Raw genomic sequence first — 13,125 nt, forward strand, 5'->3', positions numbered from 1 at the left:
CGAAGCCTATTCCAAAAATTTGAATGCAAATAAGGGAAAATTCTCCTGCACACAGTTTTTTGAACTTTTGACTCGCATTTGGATTTACTTGAATCACTTAAATATGTATTTAGCCAGAGGTAAATACTCAATTAAGTAATTAACTGATTACTTGTGGAGTTTGGCATGTGGCATGTGGCATGGGGCATGGGTTTGTGTGTGTCTGCACCATTCAATTCTGTTTGTCTCTTCGGTGGCTGTTGGACTACTGATTTGCATACAAAAGCACACAAACAATGGGGGTGCCACAAGAAGTCCCCTAATCTACCCTCGATTGCTGCCCCGCCTCTCTTCAAACATGCCTTTGTGTGTGTGTGTGTCTGTGGCCACTGAACAATGGCCTTAACTAGCTGTAAAACAAATAATAAAGAGCAAAACGCTAACTTTAGAGGTTTCATAATGTCAACAAAAGTTGAAAGCTCACACAGAGAAAGGCACTCCATCGCTACCATCTCTCTCTCTCCTGCTGTACCCCTCTCTTTCATTCAGGTTGTGATTGTGGTTCAAATTTTACGTTTGAATAAAATTGTTAAAAAAAAGGATCCTCCCTCGCTCTTGCTTTTTCTCTCTGCCCCTTTGCTGCTTCTCTTTTGGCAAAGTAGAAAAAAAAAGTGAAAATTGTGAAAAATTCACTCCGGTGTGAATTATTAAGTTTCACAAGGCAGTTCTCTCTCTCTCTCTTTGATACCCTTTTATGCCACGGGAATATAGAGATTTTGATTAAGATACAGTTGGTCCCTCTATTTTCTCTCATTTCTTAAGCCATCATCGATAGATCAATGACCTTGGATCGGAATATATTATATTTTATTGTTCGATCCATCTTCAAGGGTATCCGCAAAGAGTTTTATGCTTTATTTTTGCACCCACTAAAGGATATATGGCTCTGTATGTGTGTGTTTGTGTTTGTTTGTGCAAAAGGCAAAAGGAAAGTTTTTAATAAACTTTCGCACGGAAAGCAAACTCAACTTTGGTTCGTTTTTTGCACCCCCAGCCCACCGACAGCCGCTGCCGCGTCTTCCACCAAATTGTTTGTCGGCTGTGACCGAAACGGTAGAGAGAGGCCTATAAGTGGAACGGCGCGGGGAGGGGGTGGTGCGGGTTGTGGAACATACACACTCACACACACACACACAAATATGATTTCATTGTGGCAAATATTTTGAAAGCAAACTTGCAACCCAAAGAGTGGTGAGTGGCTGGTGGGTGGGGAGTGCAGATTGAAGCCAGTTGATTGTTGGGCCATGGGGTGGGATGTAGTGTGGTTCTAGGTCTGGGCGGTCCTATGCCAAAGGCCAACAAGTTAAAAGTTGTTGCTTGCACTTTTGGATGCTCTCTTTCACTCATAAAGAGGTGGTGTGTAGTGTGGGGAGTGGGAGTGGCTGCGCTTAATGGGTTAATTCAATGAAAGCAAAACTTTAAATGGCATCAAAAGAGGTGATGTGGGTAGGATCGGTGATTGGTAGCACTATCAAAGACAGAATTATTGAAGAGTGTCATTTATCGACCCTTAAATAGAGCTTTGAGCTTGGACTTTGGCCTTTTCATAGATCAGAATAAATTTGACAGAAGTTTTCATGGCTGTAAGAATCTCAATATCTTCAACTTTCTCACAATATCTCTTGATATTCCCCACAAGATCTATCTTCGTCTAGCTTCATCTTGCTCAAGTTCTTAAGAAAATCTTTAATAAGATTACAGCTTTAAGCCTATTTTAATATTGGATTTCTTTGGAACTTCCTCATTTCATTTGGGCATATTTCGCTCCTATTTCCTGCTTCCTCTTCGTGCTTTTCTCTCCCTTGCCATCATATTCATTCGCTTTATGACTGAAGCTAAACCAAAAAATCCAATCAACATACACACACATACATACACACCCAGATTCCCCCCAGACAGCAGCATCAGGTCTCCCACTGCCATGGTCTCTGGGCTCCTCCTTCCACTTCAGTTTTTATAAGCTTCATTTAATTATATTGACATTGTTTGAGCTTTTCTTTTTTGCTTTCTCCTTGCAGGTAAGTCCCCAGACTTCTGATTTTTGTTCTACGTGGAATAGCAAGAGCAAAATCAAGCTCAAGGAGTGTGACACCCGAAACGAGTGCGAGTCCTTATCCCACGTTCCTCATTTGAAGTTAAATGCCATAAAAATGGAAAAATAATGTCAGACGAAGAGACGGGAGAGACAGAAGAGTGGCGGGGAGAGGAGCAACAAATGCTGATAATAGAAAAGAGCACGAGGGGATATCTCTATGGAAAAGGACCTTCCCCTCCAGTGCCACGCATAAAGTTTCCACATAAATTTTCTCCGGAAAAAGCGAACCGTTGAGCATGCCATTGACTTTAAAGGCCACAAATGGGGGGGAAAGTCGTGGCGAGGTCAGGGTTCAGCATCAGCAGCAGCAGCAGCAATCCCCCCCCAGTCTTGTCCCATGCCCAAGTCAAGTCAAGCAATCAAAGGTGAAAAACTTTTGTGAACTATGCGAAGAGCACACAAAGTCAATATTAATATTCACTTAGTCGAGGAGTGGCTGCAGGGGGGGCTAGTGTAACACTCTGACTGACAATGGCCAGAACGAGGGAACCAGAGCCAGAAGCAGAACCAGAACCAGACATAGCGCTACAACTGTGGAAAAACCAGGCAGGAAAAACGGCAGGCAAATGCCAAGCAAATTGAAAATGCGACGAAAAACGTGAGATGCCGTCTCGCACTTGGGTCCCTCCCCCTCCTCCTCCTCCTCCCGCTTTGCCCACCATCCACTTCTTGAGCAACGTGCCCGAGTGCGTTTATTTTTATCAAGATTAGCATTTGCTCCTCATCACGGCATGGTCTGGGGCATGGTCTGTGGATCTGGGGTCTGTTATTGGATAGGCAAACACAATACAAAACGAAGCAAAAACGAAGAAAAAAAAGAAGAAAAAAAACTGCACAGGAGAACAGAGAGAATTCCCAGAGTTTGCACGCACAAATTGTCTCCTCGCTTGGGATGGGTAAGGGGGCAGAGCTGCCTTCAAAGATGAATTGTTTTTGTCACCACAGTGCAGTGGCATTGGCAGCTCCCAACCCCTCTCCTTTCCCTTTTTGGCAGCAACTTTTCAACGTTTGCAATGGATTTTGCCCAAAACCCCTTCATAGACTTTGTCTGCGTGGCGTGATTTGTCGACATCCATAATTAATGCAATTGTTTTTCGTTTGGCAGTTCCAAAATATTTGTTCTTGCAGGGTGTATCTTGATTTTGACCCAAAGCTAGAGATGCATCCTCAGTCTGTCTGTCCCTTAGAGTAGCTATAAATTCAGTCCCTATTCCCTATCTAGTTTTGTAGGACACTCAGTTTGTGCCATTACTTTTGTGGTAGTTTGTCGTGAGACTGTCAGCTTCTAGTTCAGAGTTTTTTATAGCAATAAAAGTTGCTTGAACACACACTGAATCTACATTTATCTAATGGAATGCATTCAATTGCCAAGGGATAATCCATAGAAAGCCCAGAAAAACTCTTAGAAAAAAAAACACTTCCACAACTCTATTCAGAAATTAATTCTTAAGCCCTTAAATTTAATACAATAAGCGCCCTTTAAGCCCAGTTCTCAGCAAAAACTCCACTCATTAAAAGAAAACAACCCCAACTCCAATCCCGAGTGAAAACTCTGCAAATAAAGTGCAGAACCCAAAAATTGTGGGCTGGGAAAATGAAAAACTTTGCGCACATGTGTTTCAGACTTTACGCTGGCCAGGAATTTTTATTTAATTTATATATGTATATATATATTTTTTTTTTGGCCAACACTTTGCTTGATTTGCCACAGAAAAAGAAGACGAGTGGCAGAGAGGAAAATGGCTTAATAACCAAGAACCGCGAGGCATGGGGCATGTGGCACATTCCCACAGAAAGAGAGAGAGAGAGACAGAGAGAGGAGCACACAGACTCCTCGCAATTGCAGACGCCGTGGCAGACGCCAGACGAGACGCCATGCGGCAAAATAAAAACCAAAATATAACAACAACAAAAAAGAGCCCAACACAAGTGAGGTATTTAAAAAAAAAAAATATATATATATATATGGTATTTTAATACCCTTTAATGGCAGAGGGTATTATGGTTTTGGGTTAGATATTTGCCACAAAACAATCAAATGCTTTTTGGGAAAGGATAAACGATAGGGAAATTATTGTCTCTGCGAGCCATTCCAGATATCTGCCATATTCGAAAATAGACACCCCCGAAACAGTCTGTATATGGTACAGAACGTACAGCTGTTGGAAATCAAGTATTTTTGCGAGGAATATTTCAGTTAAAAATTCAACTAAAAGTGAAATCATATCTCATCTCTATAAACAAATCAGATGCAAACAGTCCAATTTAAAAGATATATCAACAATAGAGACCACCATAAACTAGTAACTTTCTTACATATAAACTTCTAAATGGATTCGTTTGCTGTGACTGCTTTTCTCTGCCAGAGTATCGTGAGATTCGGTCTGCGAAACTAGCCTTCATGCTAGCCGTTTATACATACAAATAAATACATATGAACATATACATATATATTATATCCAATCAAAGCTGTGCCTGTCTCTGCGTATATATCATTTCGTGGAGTGTTTCGCCAAGTGTTTTGCCATAGAAGTAAAGGAAATAATGCGACAATTGCATTAAGTCCACAAATGTCAGAGAAGGCGAGGAGGGTTGGGCAGGAGAGATACATCTAGTAAAGAACGAGGGGACGCAGCGGACTAGCAAATGAAATATTTTATCTTTATATGCAGTTTCCCCGTTTATATTGTTCATCCTCCTTTACTTTACTTCCCTTTTTTTTTTTTTTTTGGCGAGTCTCGCGCTGCGGTGCACTAAATGTTTCAAATGGTTTAGAGATCCCTAACTCGTTTTTATTGTGCCCCATGTTATGGCTAAAATAAAGTGGTGGAAAAGGGAGAGACTAGAACATTACAGAAGGAGAGAGAGACAGTCAGAGAAAGAGAATCAGAGAGTTTTTTTAAGAGAGTGTGTGCGTGTGTGTGTGTGAACTTCCGCTTAAGCTTCAGATGATATAGAAGATGTTGAAACCCTTTAAACTTAAGCACTTTATGGTTGGCAAAATACTTTAAAACAGGGAGGGGAGGAAATGGAATGAGCAGGGAAAAACCCAAACCTGAAAATGTTATAAAATTCCAAAGAAAAGACAAGAAATGCGAGAGGAGGGCTACCCCTAAGGCAATGTAACTTTAAAGTTTAAACCTTAACAGGAACTTAGAATATACAAATTTAACGTGGAAAATAAATGATGATACGATTTAAAGGCCCACAACAAAAATTTAAAAATGCCCCCAAATAGATTCAAACGCGTTCAATATTCAATATAAATTACTAATTAATTATAATAAATATTTGTACCTTAAAATTTAAATGGATTTTAGTCCTCTTAACTCCACATATTAGTTGGAAAATTGCTGATACGTCCCGTTGGTCATATGTAACCACCAAAAATCGATATATTTCATGGCAGTTCCCACAAAAATACATATAGAAACAGAGTCCAACGCACTTTTGGCGCTATGTCTGCTGCCTGAGCAAAAGTTCCACAACAAAAAAAAGGCCAGGAAATAAATGAGCCAAGCGGGCAGGCAGTCGGAATAAAAGAATTTTGGGCCAGTGGCACAATAATTTGGCACGCAAACCTTTTTTTCCCAGCCCCACACCCCAAGAGAGGGTAGTGTTAGGGGGGTACATGCATAAAAAATGAAGTGAAATACGTTTTTGGGTACCAGAGAAGGAGACAAAAAGAGCCAGAGCCCCGACCATAGAACATTAAAAAATTGCCAAAAAGTCAACTCCTGAAAGGCACTAGAGGGACTCCACACACACACACCCAAAAGGGTAGCCTGGAGTAGGGGTAGAATCTAGATTTGGGGCAGGTCCTCTGCTCTGTCTTCCTCTCAATCTCTCTTTCTCTATTTCTCTCTTATGCTGCGGTCATAGTTTGCTTTGCGGATAAACATATAACAATTAGAGAGACCCGATTCCCTGCTCTATTTCTCTTTGTCTCGTTGCTTTGTTTTGTTGGATTGTCCACTTGGGAAATGTTTCGGGGAGGATAGTGTTATTAGGGGAGGTCATACCGCACATATGAGATTCACACACACACACAAGACTGCGAACTGGGCCCCTGGTCCCCTGTTAAATATTTGAGTAGATTTCATATTTAATTCACTTTAAGGGCAGTGGAGTTTTTTTTTATTTTGTCAGTACTCTGTTTTAAGACTACTATGCAAATGAGCTCCGGAAAATTTGGGTCAAAGTTTAGGATGTGGGTGTGTCTGCCTGTGTGAATATTTATGGGGCTCCACCATATGAATGCCCGCCCCAAGGCTCCTGATAATGTGGTGGGGCCTGGGACTACCTCAAATGGGGAAAATGTGGCACCTAATGTAGCAGAAAATTAAATTTTTAAAGGGAAAAGACATCACAGAATACACCGATTGAAAGTGAAATTGCTACTAACGAAATATTGAAATCTTTCACAACTTTTCAGTTTTCTCAACCCTCCTAATGTTCTTGTCACACAACCATAAATTCCGAATATATCAAAAGGGTTATAAGGGGCCGGGGCACCCATTCCATCCGTTTTCGTATGCAAAATATGTTGTAAAAATTTAACAGTCAGCAAACATAAATTAATTTAACAAATGAACAGAACTAAACAAACGCAGAGAAAAACGACACGAAAGAATCCCAGGAATTTAACCTGAGAACATAAATTTTATTTTCCTCCCCGCTTCACTACTCTGCCTTTTCAGTGGAGGAAACACCAAAGAACCCCAACCTCTTTTCCCTTCTCAGCTGGGTGAGGGGGAGGGAAACAAATGTTCATTAATATGCGAGACACATTTGAAGCAGAGCAGAGATGGTGCGGAAGGGGAGGGGCCGGAAAATAACAAAGAAAATGGAAAAGAAAACGAAAAGCATTTTGGGGGACATGGAATTTTAGAAAATTTATTAATTGGCAGCTAAATAAGCTGCAGGCATTAACATGTTCATAATTTTTATTGGCCAAAAGAAAAAGGGAGAAGAAAAGTTGGGGAAGGAATGAGTGGGGAAGGGGGTTTGTTTGGCAATAGAAACGACAACAAAATATGTCGAAATCTTTGGAAAAACAAAGGAAAATCAAAGGGGGATAGAGGTCAGAGAATATATGAAACCCAAAGAAAAGATAGCTGCGGGGTTCGAAGAATTGGATACCCTTGAAGATGAATCATTTCATATGACAGCTAGATGATATAGTGCTTCGAATTTTTGGAATAAAGTTTCTCCCACAAATACTTCTTTTAAAAACGTTTGCTCCTCTGATCTGAGAGGTTTTGGGCTATATATTCAGAAAATTCTTCCAAAAAAAACGGAGCAGACGGACAAGGTCAAGTATTCATATATCTGATATCTGAAATTTAAGCAAATTAATAAATTACCAAATATAATGGCATATATATACGTAATATTTCCAACGCCAATCCCCAGCAGAAGCCAACGACGGACAGACATCGCTTATTGCCAGCTGTTGAGCGCCATTTCGTTTAAGTGCTTCTCACTTTACAGAGAGGGTGAGAGAGAGGGCCAGATCCAGAGGCAGCAGCTGGTAACGCCCACACATTGTTGAAGCAGGGGCGGAATCAAAGAGGAGGAGAAAACGAGCTGAAATTCATGGCCTTTTAATTGCAGTTGGCAGCGCAAAAGGAAAGGGATAGAGAGAGAGAGAGAGAAAAGGCAGAAGTCAATGAAGCATTTTTGGGTTTGTCCATCGATTCGCTCCCTCTTTCTGTCTCATTTCCTTTCTCTCTTACATACACACACGTATACATATATATAATATATATATAAAAAATATATATATAGACACAATTGTTAATTGAATGAAGGCCAACTTGAAAAATGGGCTTGACTTTACCGACGACAACCTGTTGAATCTGCTGCCGCTTGAGTGATTTATGGTTAAGAACTGTGACTCGAATAAAACGGTATTCAGGCCAAAAAAAGAAGAGCCAACAGGAGCGACAATTTACTTTCAATTAAATATCAGAGTTTGCTAATATATTTACATATATAGACCAAATTTAAAGGCAACTTGCAATAGATGGACTGATTTTAACTTTGAAGTTGCTTCTAGAGCCTTATTTTTATATTTATTTGATTAATATGCACTCCTGGCAGCAGCCATAAAAATTACCCATGCACAGCAAAAAAGGGAAAACCTTTTCGGGGTAAAAATAAATCAAAAACAAAATCAATGAAATTCAATGAAGTGGCCGTACTCCGCCACACACAGGCAGCCTCCACACGAAAAATTGCTTTACCAATTTATTTATAACCGAAAAAAGGAAAAGAGGGAACCTCAAAGAGGTTTCCCGTAGGGTGTGCGTAGGGGATGTAGGTTACGTATGTACATACATATATGTGGGGGAATTCCTATAATTGAATTATATTTACGCATGAAATTTATTTATTCATGATTCCTGCATGTGTGTGATCCTGAGAAAAAAGGAAGCTCATGCTGGAGAGCACGTACGTGTAATTTAAATTCATTTAGTAGTACAAAGGAAGCCAGGGTTGCCAGGGCAATGTAAATGATTTCAGAATAATGCTAATGGGAAAGAACAAAACACAACCAGAAAGCAAAACAACATTTCCTAGAGTTATTTTTAGTAGAAAATTCCAATGAAAACATAAATCCGATTATGTGCCGGAGTTTACTGCTAAAAGCAAACACAGAGCTACCACCTGATGGAAATACCTAGAGTTCTTCCGCTTTAGGTGATAATGGAATAGGGATTTTCCCTAATATTTCACATAAATTAAATCCGGATGTGGAAGTAAAAAAAAACAGAGTTGTTAGCTAATGGTAGAATTTGGAGAAAGGTTTGTTTCCATTTTAGAGATGACATTGAAGTACGCATTCCCCGTTTCCCTTTTATCCCCTCACAACTCTACGTTTTTCATCAGTGTGTCCTGGCTTTGACATGGACTTAATTACATTTTTGCGCTTTGCCCAAAAGTTTCGCCTAAGAACTTGAGAGGGGGGTAAGAACTGGGGGCGGTACAGGCTGGTAGAGACTCTGAGAGGAGACTTAGAGAAAAGGAGGCAACAAACTGTTGACTGCTTGCTGCCTGCTTTTGGGGCTCGCCCCAAAGCGGCTTAGCAGATTCCACATTGTTGGTGTTTGGACTTTAAAATTTCTCTCTTATTCTCTCTCTCGCCTCTCTCTCTCTCTCTCTCTCTCTCTCTCTCTGACCCATTTCCCTATTTACCTTAAGCTACCTGTCTCTCTTACGTCGTCTCTCTTTGCACTTTTCAAATTTCTCCTACTCAGATTTAGCAGTTTTACGGAAATGGAAAGAGCTTTTGGCCAATGCATTGGCAGAGGAGAGAGAGAGCTCTTCGCTTGAGCATTTCCGTCTTGCATTAAAGTCCATTCCCCCCCCATTCCCATTCCTGGCCAGGAAATTTGATAGAAACTTCTTTAAATCTGCCCACAGACAGACCTGCCACAGGAAAAACTCTCTAACAGGTGGAAGGAGGCAACAAATTGGTTTTATGTGGCATTTCCGCAGAGAGAACTCCAGTTAATGAAGAGGTGTTGGAGCAGCAATGCTGCGGGGGAGTTGTGTAATTGGAGCTCACCTTCCTGGATGGGAGTTCTGAGAAGTGTCCTGTCCTCCAGTGGGATGTCTGCTTGATGCCAATTATATCATAGCTCTGAAAAGAAAAAAGAAACTGGGTCAGTAAATGTATTGGTGTGTGTGTGTGTGTGTGAATGTGCGTGAATGTGGTGCATGGAGCTTAGACTTGTCTACGATTGAGTGATGCACATCCCGGAGCTTGAGTGTCCCGGAGCTTGAGTGTATGGCGTAGCTGCCACTCATTCCACACCCAAATAAGTCTTTAATTGTGAGCCAACGATAAACGATAACTTTATCGATTGTTCGCTGAAGCATGACGTCTGTCTGTCGCACTATCCTCACCCCTCAGCAGCCAGCAACCAATTTGCTAGCAACTTTTGGCCTGTCAACAAAGTTTTCATCACTGTCAGCGGGTCTAACAACTCAACTACATTCGTCCAGGGGGTGGCGGGGTGTGGAGGCTAGGAGTTGCATGTGCAACATGCTGTTGCTCACACTGAAAGAATGCACGCATGGATAAGCACAGACAGCACAGGGCTGCAAAGACATGAAGTTCGCGTACAGAGTGAACAGGAAAAATTACTTCTTGGAGCAGCCCTGTAGCACTGTAGCTGTGGAACTAGCTCTTTCTCGTAGTTTTGTTTCTGTTGCCACAAAACTCTTGCCATTGGAAGTAAAATTTTTGAATGCACCATGCACGATGTTATACCACACAACAGCAAAACAGGACAAAAACCAGGACACGCACTAATCGGCACATCAAACTGTCAGGCGACTTGTTATAGATTTCGTTGAGTAGTGTACACTACACACTTTTTGCTGCAGCTAGTAGGAGCCGGATGCCAGGCCATGCTACACCGTTGGCAAAGCCAGTTTGCTTGGCTGTCAGTTGGGTTTCCGTTTTGGAAAATGTTTGCAAATTTGTATACGGAAAGTGTGGAGTTTGGTTGGCGAGGGGGTGGGTGGAAAAACTCTATGCAACATTAATGAGCAGCATATTCTCTTGCTTTCCCCTCTGTGTGTTTGCTGCCAAATCAGAGGCAACGTAGCGTATGCTTGATCTTGTTACACGCGCAGCTAAATGTCAATTTATTTGCCACACTCCAAGGCACTAAGCCGACGTCGTCTCAGTCTCGGTCTCAGTTTCCTCAACCTTCATCAGTTCTTCGCATCAACGCGTGCCAGCCACATGCCTGCTTCGCTCTTCTGTCTTGTCTGTTTGTCTGCCTGTTTGTCTGTTTGTCTGTTTGTCGTGTCTGTCTGATGAGATGTAATCGATGAGCAGCACTAGTGCTGGTGCTGGCGGCCTGACTGAAGGACTCACAGCTGAATGCCCCCCGCCTGGCTTCCTCTCTCTCTATCTGGGCAATTTGATTAAAACTCAACGTTGGAAATCGAATTATGCTTAAAATTGATGCGCTTGAGGGAAGCTTGTTAATGATTTTAATCATCATTTATTCTAATTACATAAATAATTACATACGTATATTTTAAGGCTGTGGCTTTGCCATTGAAAGAGTTTTAGTATGGAAAATGACAGTCACATTAATATATTTTAATTGGATTTACATATCAGACAAATATGTGGAATCATATTGATCAATAAAACTGCAATGCAATGTCATATCTAATTGCATGATTAAAGGCATACTTGCAGTCAAAGCAGAGCTTTGCCATTGACAGATAACTAATAACTAAATGCATCTGACTGGTTTAATGAGAGTTAAAAGCACTCTTAAAACAGATGGCTTTATATTCGCATCTTTAAATAATGACAAAACAATCAATAAGACACCTGAAATGCATTCCATGTATCTTTATGTGTTGTATTTTCGCCTGAAATCTGGAAAAATATTCAAAGAAAAATGTCAATCAAACAGAAATCAACTTTTCCATTTCCATACCGTAACAATTCTCCTTTTTAAAGCCCCGCCCAATAAATTTTTTACATTCTTAGCCCACCTGCCACCATCGTCTGGCCCCCATTGTCTGCAGCAGTTCAGGTGCATTTTACACCCTGTTTATGGTGCGGCGGAAGCGGACCACCACCACCATCATCCCATCACAATGAAAAGGACAACCACAAAAGCCAAGATGAGAGAAATCCGAGAAAATTGAAAACGAAAGTTGTAAGGCAAACAGCTGAGGGACGGACGAGCAGAGAGGGTAGAGCGAAGGTTAAAATGGAAAGCCGTAAGCGAGAAATATTATTTTTATGTAACCTTTTTTTTTCCATTCTTAATATATACTTCCAAGCAGACCAATGTCTGCTGCGGGTGAAAAGAGCTCTGCTGCTGGTCACAGCTGATGGAGAAGCCAACGAGAGAGTGAGGGAGAACCAGAGTCAATAATGCCGATAGACGGCAAATAAAAATGTTCCTTGGGGGGATGGGCGATGAGCAGCCGCCTGTAGCACGTTTTTCGATTTCATTGCTTTGTGGTTATTGTTTCGGGGGGCCGGGCTCAGACAAAGGGCTTCTGCGACAGGGTCGAAAGCAGTAGCCAAAGTCAGAGCCAGACCCGAACCTCAACAGACCACGAAATGAATGCCAAAAACAGCCACGCAGCAAAAATATTGATACCAGAGCAGGGGTAGACGTAACCAGGACCCACTACAGAAAGGGAGAGCGTTAACTCCTTTTTTTTCGGTTCAGATACGTGTATAAAAGTTGGAGAACTTCCCCTAGCTATTAATAAAATACCAATGATGGCTTAAACCCGGCAAATCCTTTTCCTTTACCATTTACCTCTGTCTGTCTCTGCTTTGCTGCTGTCTCCATTCTCACCTCGGTTTTAGTCCATTCTTCTGTCTCCATTTTCTGCATTCTTCGTGTCTCCATTCTCACCTCCTATTTAGTCCATTCTTCTGTCTCCTTTTCTGGCTATTATGCTTTTCTAGCAATTTCGCGCCACGATTTGGCTTTCACTTTGACTTTGGCATTGGCTTTTGTTCCCATTTCAATGCCAGACACGGTCCGAGCCCAACGGAGTTGTTTCAGTTGTACCAGGTTTTCAATTCGTGAAAATGGTTGGTTGGGAAAGCGGAAACGGAAATCGCTGGACAACTAACAAGCAGCAGTCGTCGCGACTGACAAGAGAATGGCGGCCTCCATTTCCCTCCTTCTCCCACAAAATCAAAGCTCTCCTCTAAAGCCAGCAGACAAATAAATGTTGGCTCATTCCCCTCTCTCCGATTCCCTGTTGCTCTGCCTGTGATTGTTTGATGTCTCGTCTGCATTGTCTCTCCATGGGTTTTGTTTTTTTTTTTTGTCTGGAATTCAGCGACCAATTGGCAATTATTTTAGACAAATAATTGCCCAAACCCAAGAAATTGTTTGGGGAACGCCATGCAGGTCCCAGAGCCAGTTAACTTTTTCTTTTATATTTGTCTCTCCAAAAAGTTCTCTTTTTCCCCCATC

At 41.5% G+C, this 13,125-nt stretch overlaps 1 protein-coding gene across 1 annotated transcript in view; it reads right to left on the reverse strand.

The window, feature by feature from the left end:
• The window catches only part of LOC111079830 (leucine-rich repeats and immunoglobulin-like domains protein 1), a 90,162-nt gene that overhangs the window by 17,968 nt on the left and 59,069 nt on the right, over nt 1-13,125 (reverse strand). Inside the window, 1 exon segment of the mRNA XM_022375143.2 lies at nt 9,708-9,782. The gene's annotated coding sequence lies outside the window, so the exon portion shown is untranslated.

This window comes from Drosophila obscura, unplaced genomic scaffold (assembly GCF_018151105.1).
Source record: "Drosophila obscura isolate BZ-5 IFL unplaced genomic scaffold, ASM1815110v1 contig_186, whole genome shotgun sequence".
Classification (NCBI taxonomy): Eukaryota; Metazoa; Arthropoda; class Insecta; order Diptera; family Drosophilidae; genus Drosophila; species Drosophila obscura.